This window comes from Cupressus sempervirens, chromosome 2 (assembly GCF_028749045.1).
Source record: "Cupressus sempervirens isolate cs-2001-9-10 chromosome 2, ASM2874904v1, whole genome shotgun sequence".
In the NCBI taxonomy this organism is placed as follows: domain Eukaryota; kingdom Viridiplantae; phylum Streptophyta; class Pinopsida; order Cupressales; family Cupressaceae; genus Cupressus; species Cupressus sempervirens.
In genome coordinates this window covers 428318506-428337078 of record NC_143119.1, presented here as the reverse complement: position 1 = coordinate 428337078, position 18573 = coordinate 428318506, and the positions used below count along the sequence as shown (strand labels likewise).

The 18573-nt window shown below is 35.9% G+C and overlaps 1 protein-coding gene across 9 annotated transcripts in view; it reads left to right on the top strand.

Annotated features, from left to right (window-relative positions):
• The first annotated feature begins 7937 nt into the window (after positions 1 to 7937).
• LOC149572917 (Ubiquitin-like superfamily protein) overlaps positions 7938 to 18573 on the top strand; it is a 227257-nt gene continuing 216621 nt past the window's right edge. For 4 of the 9 annotated variants that reach the window (XM_089814029.1, XM_089814026.1, XM_089814028.1 and 1 more), the window contains exons 1-2: positions 7938 to 8151; positions 15211 to 15286. The gene's annotated coding sequence lies outside the window, so the exon portion shown is untranslated. The remainder of the gene's footprint in view (positions 8152 to 15210; positions 15287 to 18573) is intronic. The other 5 variants (XM_089814031.1, XM_089814030.1, XM_089814027.1 and 2 more) reach the window with 2 other exon arrangements.

The window sequence follows — 18573 nt, the reverse complement described above, 5'->3', positions numbered from 1 at the left end:
TAATTGTGGATGTGAAATGATTATGAATCAATTGTTTTTATTAAGAAACATTTTTTAATGTTTTTTTTTCAATATTAACTATTTTATCTTATAACAAAATATTTACTATTATTTAAATGATTAATAATAACTGAATGTTTATCATTCATTGTATTTTTAAAATTTTAAAATTTTATTTATATTGATGGGTGATATTGTATATTATTACTTTTTTATAATTGTTAATATATGTTAGTGATATTATGTTAATTTTACATGAATAATAGTATTTTAAAAATCTTAATAGAGTTAGTTTTTAGTTTTTTATTATTTTTTTCTATCATAGATTAAAAAGTTTGAAGAATGACAAGAGCTAACTTGTGAGCATGGGGGTTGGGTTAAAGTCTAGTTGAGCTTAAGACATAAATGTTTCTTTTGTCATGCTATATTTGTGACAAAAATACATGCAATCAATTTGAAAAGAACAATGACTATAATTTAAAACAAAACAAAACAAAGACTAATAGATCAATATATTAAACAAAATAGAAATAAATTGGGACAAACTTTTTATATTAATAATTTTAAATTCTTTATTACTTTAATTCATTCAACCACTCTTTTTTATTTTAAATTTCCCATTATCACCCCTTACATTAAGTCATGTCATTCAACTTTCCCAGCATAAAATTATTTTATTTAGAAAATACAATCATACTAATTTCAACGAATTTAGATTCAGACTATTCTAAACTTTCTTGTTTAATTCATTATATTCAATAGTACTTACTGTACAAAATATTACAAAATATTAATAATAATATGATATGAATAAATGAATGAAAGATGTCCTCACAGAGCTTAATTTTGTTTTAACCGTTTCCTTAAATCTATTCTTCAAATCTAAATCCACCAAAAACCAAACCTATGAAAACAAGAGCTCTTTGGAGATGGAGTCCCTGCCTTTGGACATTATAGTGTGTTAATAATAACAAGCCTTCACGATTTTTTTGTCAAATTGTCTTTAAATCAATAATTGAAATTTTTATAACAAATTTTGTTTTTGAAATAAATCTTCGATTATAGTTATAATTTTCCATCCTCTTCTTTTTTTAACCAACAATAAACAAGTTTTTTCTATCCAATATGACAAAACTTTTTAAATTTTATTTAATATCTTTATACAACACACTTTATTAATTTTTCATTTTTTCTCATTATTTTTTTAACTAGCAAATACCGAAATAATTCATTAATTTTTGTAGATTTAAAAAAAATATACACAAATTTAAAAGTTAGAGAACAAATCTTAATATTTTAATATAGTAAAATACTGTTGGTTGAATTAATTGTACTTATGCACAAAACAAAACAAAATTAGATTGCTATCCCATTGGCAAAAGCTTTAAGAAACACTGTAATTTAAGAATTATACATAAATAACCTCTTTGTCAAATGTCAAACACATTAAATATTTTGTTTATATTATAAAAATTTATCATGTAATTTAATATTCCAATACCTAAATAAAATTGTATGCTATTAAGAACAACTCCTCTAATCCTTTTAATAAAATATTCTTTCTTTAAGAAAATTAAATAAAAATATATAAAATATTACATATATTTACAGTTTACTTTTAAAATAATACAAAATATTTAAATTATTCAATATTATCTTTTAAAATATTATACTAGGCCTAAAAAGTCTTTTAAAAGGTTGTAAAACCAATTGAATATTATTTTTACAGCCTAAATGTAATCATTCGTAGCAACTTTAAAGCTAAACGTCTCCCGATTATGTTCCGCATTTATATTTTCTTGATTCATAAAAACTTTATGGTATATGGAAGCGGCCGAATATTTTTCTAATTTAATGTCTCCAAAGTCCTTGACATCCTAGGGTTGGTAGCGTGATGGCATCATTTTAGGCAAATGATCGATTACAGTTGCCTGTAATGTCGACAAAGAGTATGCGAGGCTAAGTAACGGCTCTACTCCATTAGACCTTTTATAGTATTCTTGCAGGCAACTGCTGCAACTGGAGCTTCGAGGTTGAACGAGAAAAGGTTAAAAGGAAATAACAAGAAACAGCGTGGACGCTTCTGTAAGAAACAGTGGGACTAGGATAGCAAACACAATACCAGACAGGGTTCAGATCCTAGGTAGGCCCGTTTCCAAGGGTAAAACGAAGACTGGGGCCCAGCCCACAGCAAGATAGTGGCAGGCCTTAAGCCAGGGGTTTCAAGGTGCACTTTCCGGTTTTGTTTTATATATCAGCAAAGTCCTTGACATCCTAGAGTTGGCAGCGTGATGGCATCATTTTAGGCAAATGATCGATTACGGTTGCCTGTAATGTCGACAGAGAGTATGCGAGGCTGAGTAACGGCTCTACTCCATTAGACCTTTTATAGTATTCTTGCAGGCAACTGCTACAACTGGAGCTTCGAGGTTGAATGAGAAAAGGTTAAAAGGAAATAACAAGAAACAGCGTGGACGCTTCTGTAAGAAACAGTGGGACCAGGGCAGCAGACACAATACCAGACAGGGTTCAGATCCTAGGTAGGCCCGTTTCCAAGGGTAAAACGAAGACTGGGGCCCAGCCCATAGCAAGATAGTGGCAGGCCTTAAGCTAGGGGTTTCAAGGTGCACTTTCCGGTTTTGTTTTATATATTTTCTCTTGTTAGCTTTTGTTTCACCCTTCTTTCTTTTGATCAATGGAAAAACAAATTGAGGATACACAAATGAGAAAACAAACGGTGGATATGCAAACCATGGAAAAACAAACCATCTCATTGGTAAAAAACGGTCAAGAAATTATGGTACACTTTGAAACTAACCATTTAGGGCAAGTCAAAATGGCATCACTTGGCAAGACAGGAAAATATATCTGGGTCAATGTTAAACAGTTCAAGGGCATTTTAAAACATAGACTTGCTCGTATGAAAGGGTCACATGAAAAGCAGAAACACGGGTAGAGATTGCATAAACAAGTCAAAATGTGCCCTCCTCCACACTTAAGTGGTGACAGTCATCTGTATGGTAGCAATAACTTCGGTGAGTCTGTCAGTTACAACCCTACCTCCACACCTCTCGCTTGGTGGCCAGATCTTTATGTGCAAGAACTTTTGAGGGCCAAGAGGAGGTTGGAGCTCCTAGAGGCTAAGGAGCAAGAAAGTTACCACAATATACAGGTGCTAATTGTAGCAAATAAAACTCTTGCAGACGATAACAACACTTTAAAAGCTCAAATCTCAACGCTGCAAGAAACACTTTTAGCCGGGAAGCTTGAATGGCAGAATATGAAGGATGAATGGAAAAACTTGAATGTGACATTGGAAACAAACAAGGTCACAACAAATATCGAGTCATCTCATAATAAGGAGAAAACGATTCTTCACACTAGTTTGCCAGGAAAGGCAGATGGTGAAGAGAAGAGAAGGAGTTTTGCAGAAGTCAACAAAACTTGGGACAAAAACAGCAAACACCCTAATATGGCAAGAGAAGAGGCAAAGATTCGTGTGAACACGCAAGACAAAGAGGTCAAGGAAAGGTAGCTTAGGGCATCCAATATAATTATCAAGGGGATAAAAGACTATGGGGAAGGCGAACATACCCTTGACCTAATGAGAGATTTCCTACAAGATATGATGTTGTGGCAAGGACAAATCTGCCAAGCTTGGAGGGTTGGCAAACCACACGTTGAGAGAAATAGGCCAATCAAGGTAGTCATGCTCAGCATTAGCGACAAACAAAATCTACTTAACAAAAAACAGCTCTTGTGGGGTTCTCGCTTCGTTTTAGAGGAAGATTTAACTATGAGACAGCAAGTAGAAAGAAGGATGGAAATAGAAAAAATCAGAACAGCTAGAAATGAAGGCAAAAGAGCTTGGATGTTCAAGGGAAAAGCAGTTATTGCTCATTTTGGCCACCGCTACAATGAAGGGCAGCAAGAAGGCAACAAAGGTGCAACAACAAACACCTTAACAGGCAGCGATACAACAAGATCCATAATCACACCTAGCGATAATAACTCAACTTTGAGTCTTTCGCATCAAAATAAATAGCAATCAAGCTTAACCCAGGCGTCCTTAAGTTTAGTTTGTTGGAATTGCAGAGGTTATCTGTGGAGACGTGGGCCTGGGTTAGGGCTTATTGCGGAAGGCAAAGACATTATTTGTCTCATAGAGACACATGAGCATGAGGGATGTAAGACCCCATTGTTTGAAGGCTACTGGAAGATGACAGTGTGGAATGAGGCATCGGGAAATGGTAAAGGTTATGGAGGTATAATGGTTCTAGTAAAAGAAAAAGAAGGTCGTGTCATTCAGCTGGAAAAGACTGATTCTAATAAACAATTTATATGGCTCAAAATCGTGGAAAATAACACTCTTCTTAGGATTGCAGCTTGTTACTTTGCTCCACAAGTATCTAAAATTTATAAAAAGTGTGGTTTAGATCACAATGACCCTTATGCTACGTTAAAGAAAGATGTTGCTATTTTTTCACAACGTGGGGATGTCCTTCTCGTTGGAGATTTCAATGCTAGGACAACAAATTGGCAAGCAAGTATTTTCAGCTCCGAAGTAAATGATAACCCTATTTGGCTCACAAAAGAGAGAAATCATCCATGGGATAGAATATCCGAAGATGCTAAAGGCTGCAATCATTTTGGGGAAGAATTGATCATTTTGTGTGGCACATTTGATCTAATAATCTGTAATGGTTTGGCTAGATGGGCTAAGTCAGGCAATTTCACTTGCAACACATACAACGGGGCAAGTGTGGTAGATTATGTAATTTGTTCGCAGCATTTGTATAACAATATTGAAGAAGTTGAAATTGGAGAGCACATTTGGGATCTCAAATCAGATCATAGACCACTGTACGTAAATTTGTATTGGGCAAAGGATAGACGGATTGGGGCAAAATCCCAAGGCCCTCAACACCCACCTTCTCAAGGCAGAATTTTGTTAACTTCAGAAAATAGAAACACTTTCAGGGCTACTCTTGAGGAACTTTGTATGGGACACCCTATGTATAAGCATGGTGTTAATAGTCATGATTTATCAATTCTGATTCACAAGGCTCTTTCAAAATGCAAGAGAGCAAAAAATAGAAAATCTGAAACTAATTGTTTTCCAGCCAATGCATGGTTTGATAAAGAATGCAAGAGGGCTAGGAGAAATCTAAGGGAGTCAAATAAAACTAACCTTGACATTAAGACCTACAAACAGATCCTAAAGAAGAAAAAAATCAATTTTATGTCCACAAGGAGAGAGGAGCTAATTTTCTTGGGCAGAAATAACCCCAAACGTTTTTGGAAAGAACTCCAACCAAGGAGGAAGCAAACTAAAAATAATATTACTGCCACCCAATGGTTTGATTATGCTAAGAAACTTTATGAACAAGAGGGTGGAGTGGGACAACCACCTTTGGTCAATGATACCACAAATATTTTTACTGTGCAAGAGATAGAGACAAGGATTAAGAAGTTGGGTGGAGGCAAAGCAAAAGACCTTGTTGCGCTTCAAGCTGAATATTTGAAGTGGGGTATGAAAACTCTTGCACCGCACATCACTGAAATCTTCAACAAAATCTGCTAGGAAGGGTTTCCGAAAGATTGGACAATCAGCCTTGCAATACCACTTTTTAAGAGTGGTGATGTTAACAATCCCTCCAACTACAGGACTATAATGATCAATCCCCTCTTTGCTAAACTTTTTGGCAGTATGATAGAAACTAGGATCAGCAAATGGGCAGAAGAAAATCATAAACGTGCTAAAGGGCAAGCTGGTTTTAGGCCAAAGCACTCGACAGTGGATCACTGTGTCACTCTGAGACACATTATTGAAAAAGAGTGGGAGAAAAAGGAAGAGGTTTTTTGTTGCTTTGTTGACTTCAAAAAGGCTTTTGATACCGTTCCGAGAGACAAGCTTTGGTTGAGGATGGAAGAATTGGGGATTCCTAGGCATCTCAAAGCTGCTGCTCATAGGATGTACGAAGAGGTGAAAGTCAAAATCAGAACTTCAGATGGCATTTCAGAATGTTTTAGGAGCGATATCGGGGTCAAACAGGGCTGCCCTTTATCCCCTACTTTATTTGGTTTATATATTGACAAACTAGAAGAGTGGTTAAACACACAAGAGCGTGAAGGCATTCAGCTAGGGGAATTTGTTATAAAGCTACTCCTATATGCGGACGACCTCATTTTAATTGCCAAATCTGCTTGTGGTTTGCAAGACCATCTATCTTCTCTTGAGCGCTTTTGTAGAATGGTGGGGATGCAGGTCAATATCAGCAAAACCAAGGTTATGATTTTCTCTAATAATAAAAAACATCATCAACATGAATTTTATTACAATGGAATTGTTCTCGAAGAAGTTGTGGAATATAAATACCTTGGCATCGATTTCAACAAAAAACTAAGTTGGTCTAGCTGCAGGTATAAAAGGACATTAGGTGGATGGAAGGCTTTCTACGCTCTTCAGAATAGGTGCCGTGAAGCGGAGTTGTGGGATTGGAAAACTATTCAAACCTTGTTCGGTCTTCTTGTGCTGCCAATTGTTTTTTATGGGTGTGAATTATGGGCCAGCAGCACTATTATAGCACAATGGAAACAAATCGAAGGAATCCAAAAGCGCTTGATTACAAGCAAGTTTAAAATTAAAAGCACTGTTCCATATGACATCATGCTAAGTGAAATGGGGGCTGCGCCTATCGAGGCACTTGCTATGGTTCGCCTTTTAAGCTATCTAAAAAGAATCAAAAAAATGGAAGAGGATAGATGGCCGAAAGTTGTCTTTAGGGACACACTATGTAAGTGAAAAAGGACATGGATGCAACAAAACATCAAGTGGATGAGTAAATGGAATATTCATTTCAATATGTGCCCCACAAATAATAAAGAAATAAAGGTCTTTGTTATGGAGAAATTCTACAAGAGAAATTGGGGAAGCGAGATTGGGAGGAAGAAACTATATTATATAAATGAGTTCAACCCCACTTGTGATCAACTCGAAAAAGTGTACATAGGAGCCAACATTTCTTGGAGAGCTAAAATTCTTATTGCTCAGCTGAGAACCAACTCTCACCAACTTCGTTGTGAGACCGGGCATTGGAAGAGGCCAAAGGAGGCTTGGGAAGAGAGAATTTGCAGATTTTGCAATTCTGGGAAAGTGGAAACTGAACAGCACTTTATTCTAGAATGTGAGGCCTACAAGGATAGCAGGGATAAGTTTGCAGATACTATATGTGACAGTTCTTGGCATAACCTGTTCAACGAAGAGTACATTGAGCAATTGGGGGGGCTCATCATTAGTCTACGCAAGAGGTGAACAACGCTACTTAAGTCTGCTTGAGTTGTCTTGCTGTCCCATAGGCTATTTTTAGCCTCGTGGACGTTAAAATTTTATCTATCTATCTATCCATTCACACCCTGCTTACGTGTAGAGATGGAATTTGTGAAAGACATTTTGCTTTATTTTAAACCCGGCAAGAGAGATCCAATTTCTCAATCCACGATGGGCCAAAAATTTGTTCACGCCGCCCGAAAACATTAAATAGCCTCTGCCAACACCACCTTTAAATTCCTGAATTTCGATTGACGAAAATATTCATAAATCTCAAGAAATTATCCTTTGACAAATCAGAAATTCAGAATTTGTCTTCTGTAATTTATTTTTTGGCATAAATTAATTGAAGGGGGGTGTAAACGATTACATAAGTTCCCTGCCTTTAGCCAAGGCAGGGACTAATAATAATTAAACATCTTTTTATCTTGATAAGTAGGAGATGATAATGAAACATGAGTCATCGAGTTTGACTCAAAATCACACAGTTAAATCCTGATATTCACATCACAATCTTTTTATCTTTCTCATTTCTACTTTAACATTATCATTTAATATTTTAATTTAACTATTCAGTTATTGAAATTTATATATTAGGAAAACTAATAATTCCAGATTTTTCATTTGTAACGCTGTTAAACACTCTTCTGAAACTTATAGACTCAAAAACAAATCCTCTCGTGCAATGCTGTGGACAAACAAAAGAAGAATCATACTGCAATTCCAAGCCATAATGTAAATATCGAGCATACGGTTTCTAAATCAAGCGTCGCCTTGCATCTGAATGGGTTACAAAATTTGTCAGCAACAGAAATCTGCGGGTAAACACTGCTGGCCCTTGCGTTTGGATTATAACTAGTCTATGCACAGAGAATTATCATATTCTCAATAGCCGGCTAAATTTTGCCAAGTTTCTGCCAAAAAAAAAATAGTGATGATTGTATAGTCCACTTTGGATGTCGTTTGATTCTCTGAATATTTCATACAGTAGAATTGTCCTCTCCAACGAAAGAAACCAGAAATGTAATGGTAAGAGCAACATGAATAAAAATAAAAATAAAAATTGATTAGCTACTTTCATTATTTATTTTACTAAAAATAATTGGTTATGCTTTTGGAGCTCCCGTCCCTCTAAAACTCATCGGCACAAAACTATAGTTAGAATAGTTCAAAGTGTTAATGGCTAACCATTTCTCTGGTTAATGGTTTCTTGAATGTTTAAAGTGCTGCTTATTTTTCACCTGTCAGAGAAAATTTGGAGTGAAAACTTGGGAGTTAAAAATTAAGATAGGAAGATAGAGAAAACGTCTGCAGCGAAGATTCAGGACCCCCAAAAAACTTAAAAATTATAACCCTTTGTTGCAAGATTTTAGCTCCTGCTCTTTATCGGCATATGATTTCTCCATCCAAAGATGTAGCTTCTCCTGCAATTTCTTCTCCAAAATACATATTGCAACATTTGAATAATAGATGTGGGACCATGGATGCATTAGAAAGAGAAGAAACAGCTTCGGGCATGGGACTACACTTTAATTGAATTCAATTATTTGAATGATATGATAGATTTTAATGACGTCCACGAGGCTAAAGTAGCCTATGGGACCCACACGATCTCCCCCCAAGGTAGGAGCGGAACTAATCTAGCTGTAGAGTTTTGGTTAACTTGTCTCTCCTTCGTTGAAGTTTGATAATCAGAGCCGCTGTTCTCTCCACTTGATCCTCCTCGAATAAGTAGTTCAAGTCCCTGTTCTGTAATATCTCTGTATAACTAGATCTGATGTCACTGTATGCTAGGCAATCTTTGATAAATTGCTTCTCCGTCTCTACCGCTCCCATATTACAGAATAAACACGTTCTATTTGCCCACTCTTCTTTTGGAACTTGCCATCTACTAGTTTCACATCGCAGCCAGTGTGAGCTAGTTCTGAGTTGCACTATCAACATTTTTGCTCTCCAATTAATAGGTGCTCTTATATAGGCCTTTTCCTCATGACTAGAAGTGGGGTTAAATTCTTTAATGTATTAAGATTTTTTCCGCCCCATGTGCCTTGTCCATAGAATATTGCAAAATTTTTCCATAACAAACTTTTTTATTTCTTTAATATTATCTAGGCAAGCATGGATGTTGATATCCCATTTTCACATCCATTTGTCATTTTGCTTCGTCCATGTGCTTTTCCGCTTGACAAGTTTTTCATCTACGACTGGCTTGGGCCAGCGATGTGTTTCTAGGCCTTGGGTTTTCTTTAGATAGCTTAGTATCCGGAGTCCGGACCAATGCGACGGCTTCTAACGGAAAGGAACCCACCTCAGCCAATAAGATCTCGTACGGTACTGTGGTCTTGACTTTAAGATGCATGTGATGAAGTGTTTTTGAATTCTTTTTACCTGTCGCCATTTCTGTTTGGACAAACTGCTGCCCCAAACTTCACATCTGTATAGAATAACTGGAGTGACCAGCAGACCAAAAAGAGTTCTCATGGTCGTCCAATTCCATAATTCTGCATTCTAACACTTGTATTGTAGGAGAATATAATGCCTTCCAGCCCCCTTGAATCCTTTTTGATCTGCACGTATCCCAATTGAGTTTTTTATGAAAATCTATGCCCAAGTATTTGTATCCAAAGCTCTCGTGAAAAGCGAGTCTACTTTGCATGCAAACAATTTTTTCATTTTATAGAGTGTGCGTTAGCTTTGCAATTTTTTCACAATATAGCTTTGCAAGCACGATAATTAGTGCTCTTGGCACTTAGTTTTGGGTAATTCAGTACTTACTAGTGGTCTTGGGTAACTCAGTATTTATTTTTATATTATTAGATATCATATTAGATTTCTTTTAAGGGGCCTCGTTACTTAATGTAATGATAATATTCTACCAACTATAACTGAAAATGTTGTATACTAGAGATACAATAGCTACAACTGACACTGTATGCCTTCCATAACTCAGACCAGGCTAAACATCTGACTACACAACTAACTAGGAAGTGAACACCTAGACAATCTACAGAGCAAGCAACATGAAAAACCAAAAAATGATTGTAGCTGTACAAAAGAGAACAATACATAGACCTTAAATCATATATCTATCAAATTACAGACTCTGAATATTCAGGACCATAACCTAATTACAACACTTCAGACACCCCCAACCATTGAGACCAGTACCTGATGGAGGCGATTTCCATCTTTCTTGTGAATGAGAATGAATGCCAGTGCTGGAAAGATTGATTGATTTCATAGACAGCAAGCATTTCAGGATCCTGTACAGCATCCAAACCATGATTTTTAATAAATTAATACCTTTTTAGCAGCTCTGCATGACACCATGCTCGAATGATCCTTTCATCCTCCATAATCAACAAAGTGTATCCACATTCTACTTCCAACACCCTATGGTGTTGTGACACCACAAAATTTTGGAAGATAAGGGCTAAATCTTTGCAAGAGGCATTAGGGCCAATATGTGAGCATTTAGAAGTCTGGTATCTACAACTGGAGGTATTGCAATCCTTGTCTCCCACCACATTCTCATATGCTTGAGACAGCTGTTACAATTGTGGATACCCGTTGCAACAAAAAATCGACCTTTCAATGCCCGATACAACTACTAGACTTACAGAATCTATCGGAGGTGGTTAAACCATGTCACGGATCCTGCAAGGGACACTGGCATACTGCCAACCATCCCCCCAACATCACCCACTGTAGGCTTGCATCACTCACAGAGGAGATTTTAACTTGTGACCAAGCTCTAATACCACTTATTACGAGTGTGGTTGCTGTTGCATTAAAAGATCAACCTGTCAATGCTCAATACAACTGCTAGACTTATAGAATCTAAATGAGGTGGTTAAACCATGCCACGGATCCCACGAGGGATGTTGATGCATTGCCAACAACAACATCATCCCCCCTCCCACCTCATCATCCTTCTTTCTTGTGTTAATAAGAAGCTTCCCAAGACAAGTTGTAATCTAGTTGTTATCCATTGCCCCTTTCAAATTTGCTGAAAATCTACCATTATTTGACCCATCAACCACACACTATTGTTGCTACCAATCCCATTAGGACCCGACATTGCCTTGATCACCTTGATAGACTTTGGAGATGAGGAATTAAATATAATTTTAAGTCTCTGGTCCAACACTTGTCCATGCTCGAGCAGATCCTTGGTAACACCCATGCCCCCCAGATGATGATTCCACAAGCAAATAAAACACCTAAGCTATTACACAGCACCAGAGGTAGGTCACACAAAACCATATGGTGACTGGCATTCACAGCACCACAGGTAGGCTGCACAAGCACCATATGGCGACTGGTATACACAACACCACCATCCATTTAACACACATCTTGCTAACTGCATGTACAAACGGTCTGTCTGAGCTTATGGAACATGATGATTTCATCAACGCACTTCAATAGCATTTTCACCTTCATGAACAGCTCACCATCTAGCCACCTTCAAATCATATCAACACCATGCCTTCCTCCACTTGTTTTATCAGCACAGGGGCAATGATGTTTAGGCTTTAGCATACAACTTTATAAACAAAATCATCCCAATCATTTGCATTGTCACTTTAAAGTTTCTATAGACAAGAAATCATTTGAAGCACTCCCAGGTTGGCTATGTAATCTGCAACCATGCTTTTCTCTAAAGCAATGCCTTGTAGACACCTGATTAAATTTTTTTGTCCACGTCAATGTCTCATTTACGAGCCCTCTTAGTTTCAAGTTAAGACATTATTTGCTTTTTAGTGACTGCACTACCATTTTGGAGTTTCCATCTAACTATTCTTCTAAATTTTAGCACATCTATAGCTTTTATTCTTGCAAGTAGAGCTTCTAATTTCACTTTTCTGCTCTAGATATTTAGAACCTGTTGGTCTAGATTTCAGCATTTGCTCTTCTTGAATGCAGGAACATTCTAATGCCTTTTGTTAACCCTGATATGTGCAACAAATCTCTGGTTATGTGTTGATTAATTGTTTGTAACTGGTCAGGATTAATATCTTTGGTGTTAGGATTGTACTTGTATGCTTACATCACTTGCGATAGCTAGTTGCTTTTATAGTTGTTCAGTTCACCTGTGTTTTGGGCTTGTCTTGGCTCGCCTTTATGTTGTCCTTGTTCTAATGGTTGCCAATTATGATCCCATTGCATTGGCTTAATCCTCTTGCTATGGTATGCTTGTTTCCATGCTCTTAGAGTTATTTCATAAGTGTTTCTATGGCCTGATAGAGCCTTAAGAAGGAAACATTACACTATCTCATGAAATGGTCCATAACTCTCCTTGCCTTGGCATAAGTTATAAGTCTGCCAGTCTGAGTTGACTTCCCTTGGGGTTCGTGTGGTATGTTTTTATGGTTTAATGAGCCTGCAGCTTTGAGAGCCAATAGAAACCACCATTAGCACTTTCCGATTGGAGTTATAAAAAACAGAGCTTGCCCTGACATCTCCTAAGTTGTTTAGGTGCATTGTGAAAATTCATTTTATGTCTTCATGAGGCAGAATCCTATTTACATTTCTATTTTGATTCATAATGGTTAACCCATGAACAAGAAATTGGATTATTTACTATCATTCATTCAATAGAATTTGGTATGCATATGTTGTTGCTCAATTGCTATTGAGGTGTTTTATTTCTTATATGCTTTTATGAGTTGTATTGGTTAACAGCTGTTGGAAGCTTTTTATACTATTAGATGTTAAGTTGTTTATTATAGCTTTGAATGCAATTACTATGTTCAGCTCATGATATCTGATGTATGTGTATACCATTAACTGTTCACTCTGAAAATCTGCTGAGTGTGACTTTCTGATTGGAGTTATAAAAAACAGAGCTTGCCCTGACATCTCCTAAGTTGTTTAGGTGCATTGTGAAAATTCATTTTATGTCTTCATGAGGCAGAATCCTATTTACATTTCTATTTTGGTTCATAATGGTTAACCCATGAACAAGAAATTGGATTATTTACTATCATTCATTCAATAGAATTTGGATTATTTACCACCATTAGCACTTTCCGATTGGAGTTATAAAAAACAGAGCTTGCCCTGACATCTCCTAAGTTGTTTAGGTGCATTGTGAAAATTCATTTTATGTCTTCATGAGGCAGAATCCTATTTACATTTCTATTTTGATTCTTAATGGTTAACCCATGAACAAGAAATTGGATTATTTACTATCATTCATTCAATAGAATTTGGTATACATATGTTGTTGCTCGATTGCTATTGAGGTGTTTTATTTGTTATATGCTTTTATGAGTTGTATTGGTTAACAGCTGTTGGAAGCTTTTTATACTATTAGATGTTAAGTTGTTTATTGTAGCTTTGAATGCAATTACTATGTTCAGCTCATGATATCTGATGTATGTGTATACCATTAACTGTTCACTCTGAAAATCTGCTGACTGTGACTTTCCCAATTTTCTTGATATGTGTCTGAGGAGAGATATCACAGAGACATCCAAACTGCTGGCATATATACTCAAAATCAGCTGTTATCTTTGTATTTTCAACAAAAAACTGTCCCCTTACAGAAGGATTTTGGATCTTAAACAAGCTGATCAGTCAGAGTAGCATGCATTGGTCTATGGAAGTGCTTTTTTCTTTTTAAAAAGTCGTCTTTTCAACAGGTAGCATGCCTGATATCTATCTTGTATTTTGGAAACTTGTCTCAGCACTATAAGGCACACTTATAAAAATCCCCGCATATTATTTTATTCATGAAAACCTGTTACTCTACTATGGATGGGTGCCACAACACAGCATTACATTTTTGTTCTTAAAAGTTTGTTTGACTTTTTCATTGGTGCATGTCTGATCACTATTCAGCATTTTTTTTTGTAATCTCAAAATCTGATTTCTTTGAATAACTGTTTTGCATCTTTTTTCATAAAATTCTGTCAACTTCAATAGTGGTTCACACCCCTCTATATACTTGAATGGTTTGGATTCTGGCCCCTGGGAAGATATAAATAATATTGCTTCATGAAAGGGTATGGTCTAATTGACACTGCTGCAATCTGTTCTCTTCAAATAATTTTCATTACTTTGTGTAGAGTGTGCCACTACAAAAGTTTGCATATCTCACTTCACAAACTATATGTTTTCACTTTTTAAGCCTTCGTGCATCCCTTCACATAGGCATGTGTCCTCTAATTGGGCAACAATTTCCATGCCTAAAGAGTAATTTAATTCTTTCTCCATCATTTCATCAATAACGAAACCTGGCCTAGTGATTGAAGAAATTATTGACAAGAGAGTAGTAATATGATGGAGAAACTATGTTTGGTTTTGTAAAAGGGATCCATGGATTAATCGAGTACATTTTGCCAAGGAGGAAAAGACAGTGTTTTGTGCTGTCATACAATAACCTCACCTTCGTAAGGAGTCTTCCATTTTTGTATTTTAACTCTGCTACGGTATTCATATCAATAATCATTTAGAATCCTCAAGTGACATGTCATTGCTTGGTAGAAGGCTTATTTGATTGGTTGGAGGGGACAAAACCACCATTGAATGAAGTCAAAGGTAATACATCAAAATATACTACTGCATCATCAATTCTGTCATAATTTAATATGTGAATGCGCTGTTTCTGTGTTACATCCCTATTTTTGCTAAATTATAAAATATACCTTATAGCCGTTGAGACTTCATGAGAAGTTGATTTGATTAGTAAATTAGTTAATCATTATGATCTCATGTGAAATGGAAGTGTTGGTTATTTTTTATAATTTCATGGGAATGTGAAATAGTGGTTAATCATTATGATGTTAAATGAATTAGAAATGATTACTTGTTATAGTAATTTGATTTTATGATGGGAAATATATTATTACCACTGTAATTTCCTTTTGTAGGAATGTGACAAAGGGGGGAAGCATTGCCAGAGAGGGAAGTGGGCATGAGGGCTCCAACCTACCATTGAGCTAAGAGGTACGAGTCCTAAACTACCATGGCCAAGGGAAAACGGACTAGGCAAGCAACAACATGCCGAGTGATCATCATGAGCTAACTGAGTCAGCACCTTTAATAAAATAATAAAAGTATTCACTTGAGCATGAAACGAACTAAGAACAGTTGTAATATATAAATATAGTAGAGTGTCATTATAATAAAATATAGGGTAAAATTTTAATTTTCATCCTTATGTCAACATTTTATAAGTTATTATTATTTCCAACCTTTGGCAATGTTTTTAATATTATTATTTTGTGCCATTGACTTTTATACTTCCAGCGGCCTATATTTTTATTTTTTCTCCTTCGGACCTTTGTTTTTCCAAGGGCCAATGTTGATAATGAGCCATTTGTATTATCGGTTTCTTGTTAAGACTCTTGTACGTAACTCACATTTTTGCCACCTTTTTTCTATTTTGGCCGTATTTCTTGTATCGAGCATTTGAAAGAAAAAGCCTTTTTCTTTATCTGCGATTGCTTTCATAGCATGGGACACTCCCAATCTCTGCGATTGCTTTTACCATCCATGCTCTGCATTCATAGTGCTGATGATACATATTTGAGATTTCATTTATACTAGTCATTGTTATTACCTGCAAATACATTCAATGAGCCGTTGATTCCTATTTGAGATAGAATTCATACTAGCCATTGTTATTATCGGTGATTTGCAAACGTACTAGCTTATGCAATCAAATTCATTCTATAGTTGTATTCAAGTCTGCTACTTGCGTTGCATCCATAGTCCCATGAATACATAGCCACAAATACATTCTTGTATGTCATTGTTCAGATCATAGAGTCGCATTCACTATGTCGTTGAATTCCTCCATGAATTGCATCCATACCTGGTTGATTTCTGATGAGGAGCAATCACAATAATGACAATCAAATAATAAATGATACAATTTTAAAAGGAACCATATGGCAGACTCCTCCTAGCACTTCTTACTCTTGAACTAGGATTTTCTCAATCACTTGATTACACACACTTCCAATCCCAACTAACAATGAATTCACCTTCACATGTACATTGTTTAATGTCTCCAATCAGCAAATAAACCCCTTGTTTGGGTAGAATCCCTATCTTGTTTAATTCTGCACGTGCTTGGTTAGCAATATATCATACATGTTAGAATAACTCTTTCCATGAGTATCAGGCCTTCATCCTCATGGAAAGATCTTCATTTCTTTTAAAACCTACTACAACAAATAAATAATTAAGAGAAATCTACTGGTTTTGCAACAGGCGTAACATCAAACCTATAATAACATGAAACTTATCAACAAAGTACTTGGAATGATGAAGGAAACCTTATTAATGCATTTGTAGAGCCAACCAATCAGTTTGCAGACCACAATATGCAATTTGAGTTGCAGAATATCTAAGTTTTAATATTGCTGTTCACGAGTCCGTACATACCAGTCTTCCCATATTTTCTCTCCTCTTTACATTAGAGACTCTTTCCAATTTATAAGACACCCTACAATAACTGATTCCAACCAACTATCATTGTTGAGTTGGGTATTTTAAAATTATTACAAACTAAACTTCCCTCTAAACCAACTGTTACCTTTTTTTTATTTAATGTTTGAACTTGAAAAACCATACAATTGTTTTATTAAACATTAAACTCTTTCCTATACTTAAACCTATCTTTAAGACCTAATATTATTTTAGCATCATGATAGGTTCCAAGACTGCCCAATTGATTTGATGACCTTGTTTATACATTCCTTTCTTATGATTTGTTTTGAGGATCTTCGTGGTCTTTATAATCTTCAACTGTTGCTTGAATATTTAAGGTGCTCCTGCACCAATTTCATATCAGGATAGACATATTGGTGGTCATTTTCTCTACCTACGATTTGCCTTTTGGTGATTATTTTCATACTTCTGTTGCTAGAAGCCTGTTGATTGGTAGTTAAGGAGACGTGCTAGGCTTCATTAGTTCATACCAGCATTGAAGGGAATCAACCCTCTATTTACAAGGGTAGGTCGTGCATCTAACTGCATTCCTCTTCTCTTATTCATTTTGATTGATAGTTTTATGATTTTGAACGAGTAGTATGAATGCTGCAAGTATTATTTGGATAGAGCTCGATGGATTAGAATCCACGGTGATGAATTGTTCTCTTTTATTATACAACTATTTGCTAGAAAATGTGAATATGGATTAGTTGAACTGCTTACATGTATAATTCTATGTCTCATATCAATGTTTAAATAAATGGAGAGAAATACCAACTCTGTGAAATCTTTATACAGTGGCATTATTTGTATGTCCTTGAGATAAGAAAAAGCATCACTAGAAGATTGTTGATAAAGATATACCAAGATATACCAATGAACTTTCTATTATAAATCTGTAATAAGCCTAGATTGGGCAGAGATATCATGTCTGAAATAAGCAGAGTTTTCATCAATAAATCTTGGACAGCCACATCGAGATTCATTGAGGATGACCAGGAAGGTTGAGATGAAGGGTGTCGGTTGATAACCAAAGGTTACATGGAATAACCCACAAGTCAAAAAGAAAAATAATCAACACTAAACAAATTGGTTTTGAATATAAGTAAGTAAAATAGATTGAGTTGGCTCATGGTGATCAATGGGTATAAATCTTCTTGTCAAGTTGAGCTGTGGGTGATCAGGCAGAGAGTGTCCATGTAAATCCCTGGACAATGTAGGTTTAGTGGCATGCTTGCTGCTATGATCACTAGAGGTCAGGGTTGCTAGCAGTTGGATAGATGGGCTGATGGGAAGGACTCCATCTCCTAGCTGGTTGCATAGCCGACACTTCAACACCGGGGTGCTCAATGGTAGGACAGGGGTGTCCCATTCCTAATCCTAGGTAGGGAGGGCCTTTTTCAGTTGAGATTGTATGGGAATACTTAAGGGTCCGTGGTTAGAAAGTTAAGGTCCCGACAATGCTTCTCCTCTCCACCTGATGCCAAGACTTGCACAAGACAGAGATATGATCTGCATTCTAGTTATCTTCTTTTAACTGGTATTTTACTTTTATGCACTTGCAAGTTCAATTGAAGTTATGTTTAGTTGATATTGTTATAATCATTCAAGTAGTAAATTTAGTTAATCTCTTTTCAATTATCTAGGATTCAGTTAATTAGTTAGAATTGTTAATCTCCTTCCTTTGAATATGTTAAGAAGTCGTTATAACTGTCTTTCACATGATTATGAAAAGTAATGTATCTTTATTTATATTAATTGTTAATTTAGGATTGGGAAAAATAGCTTGTTAC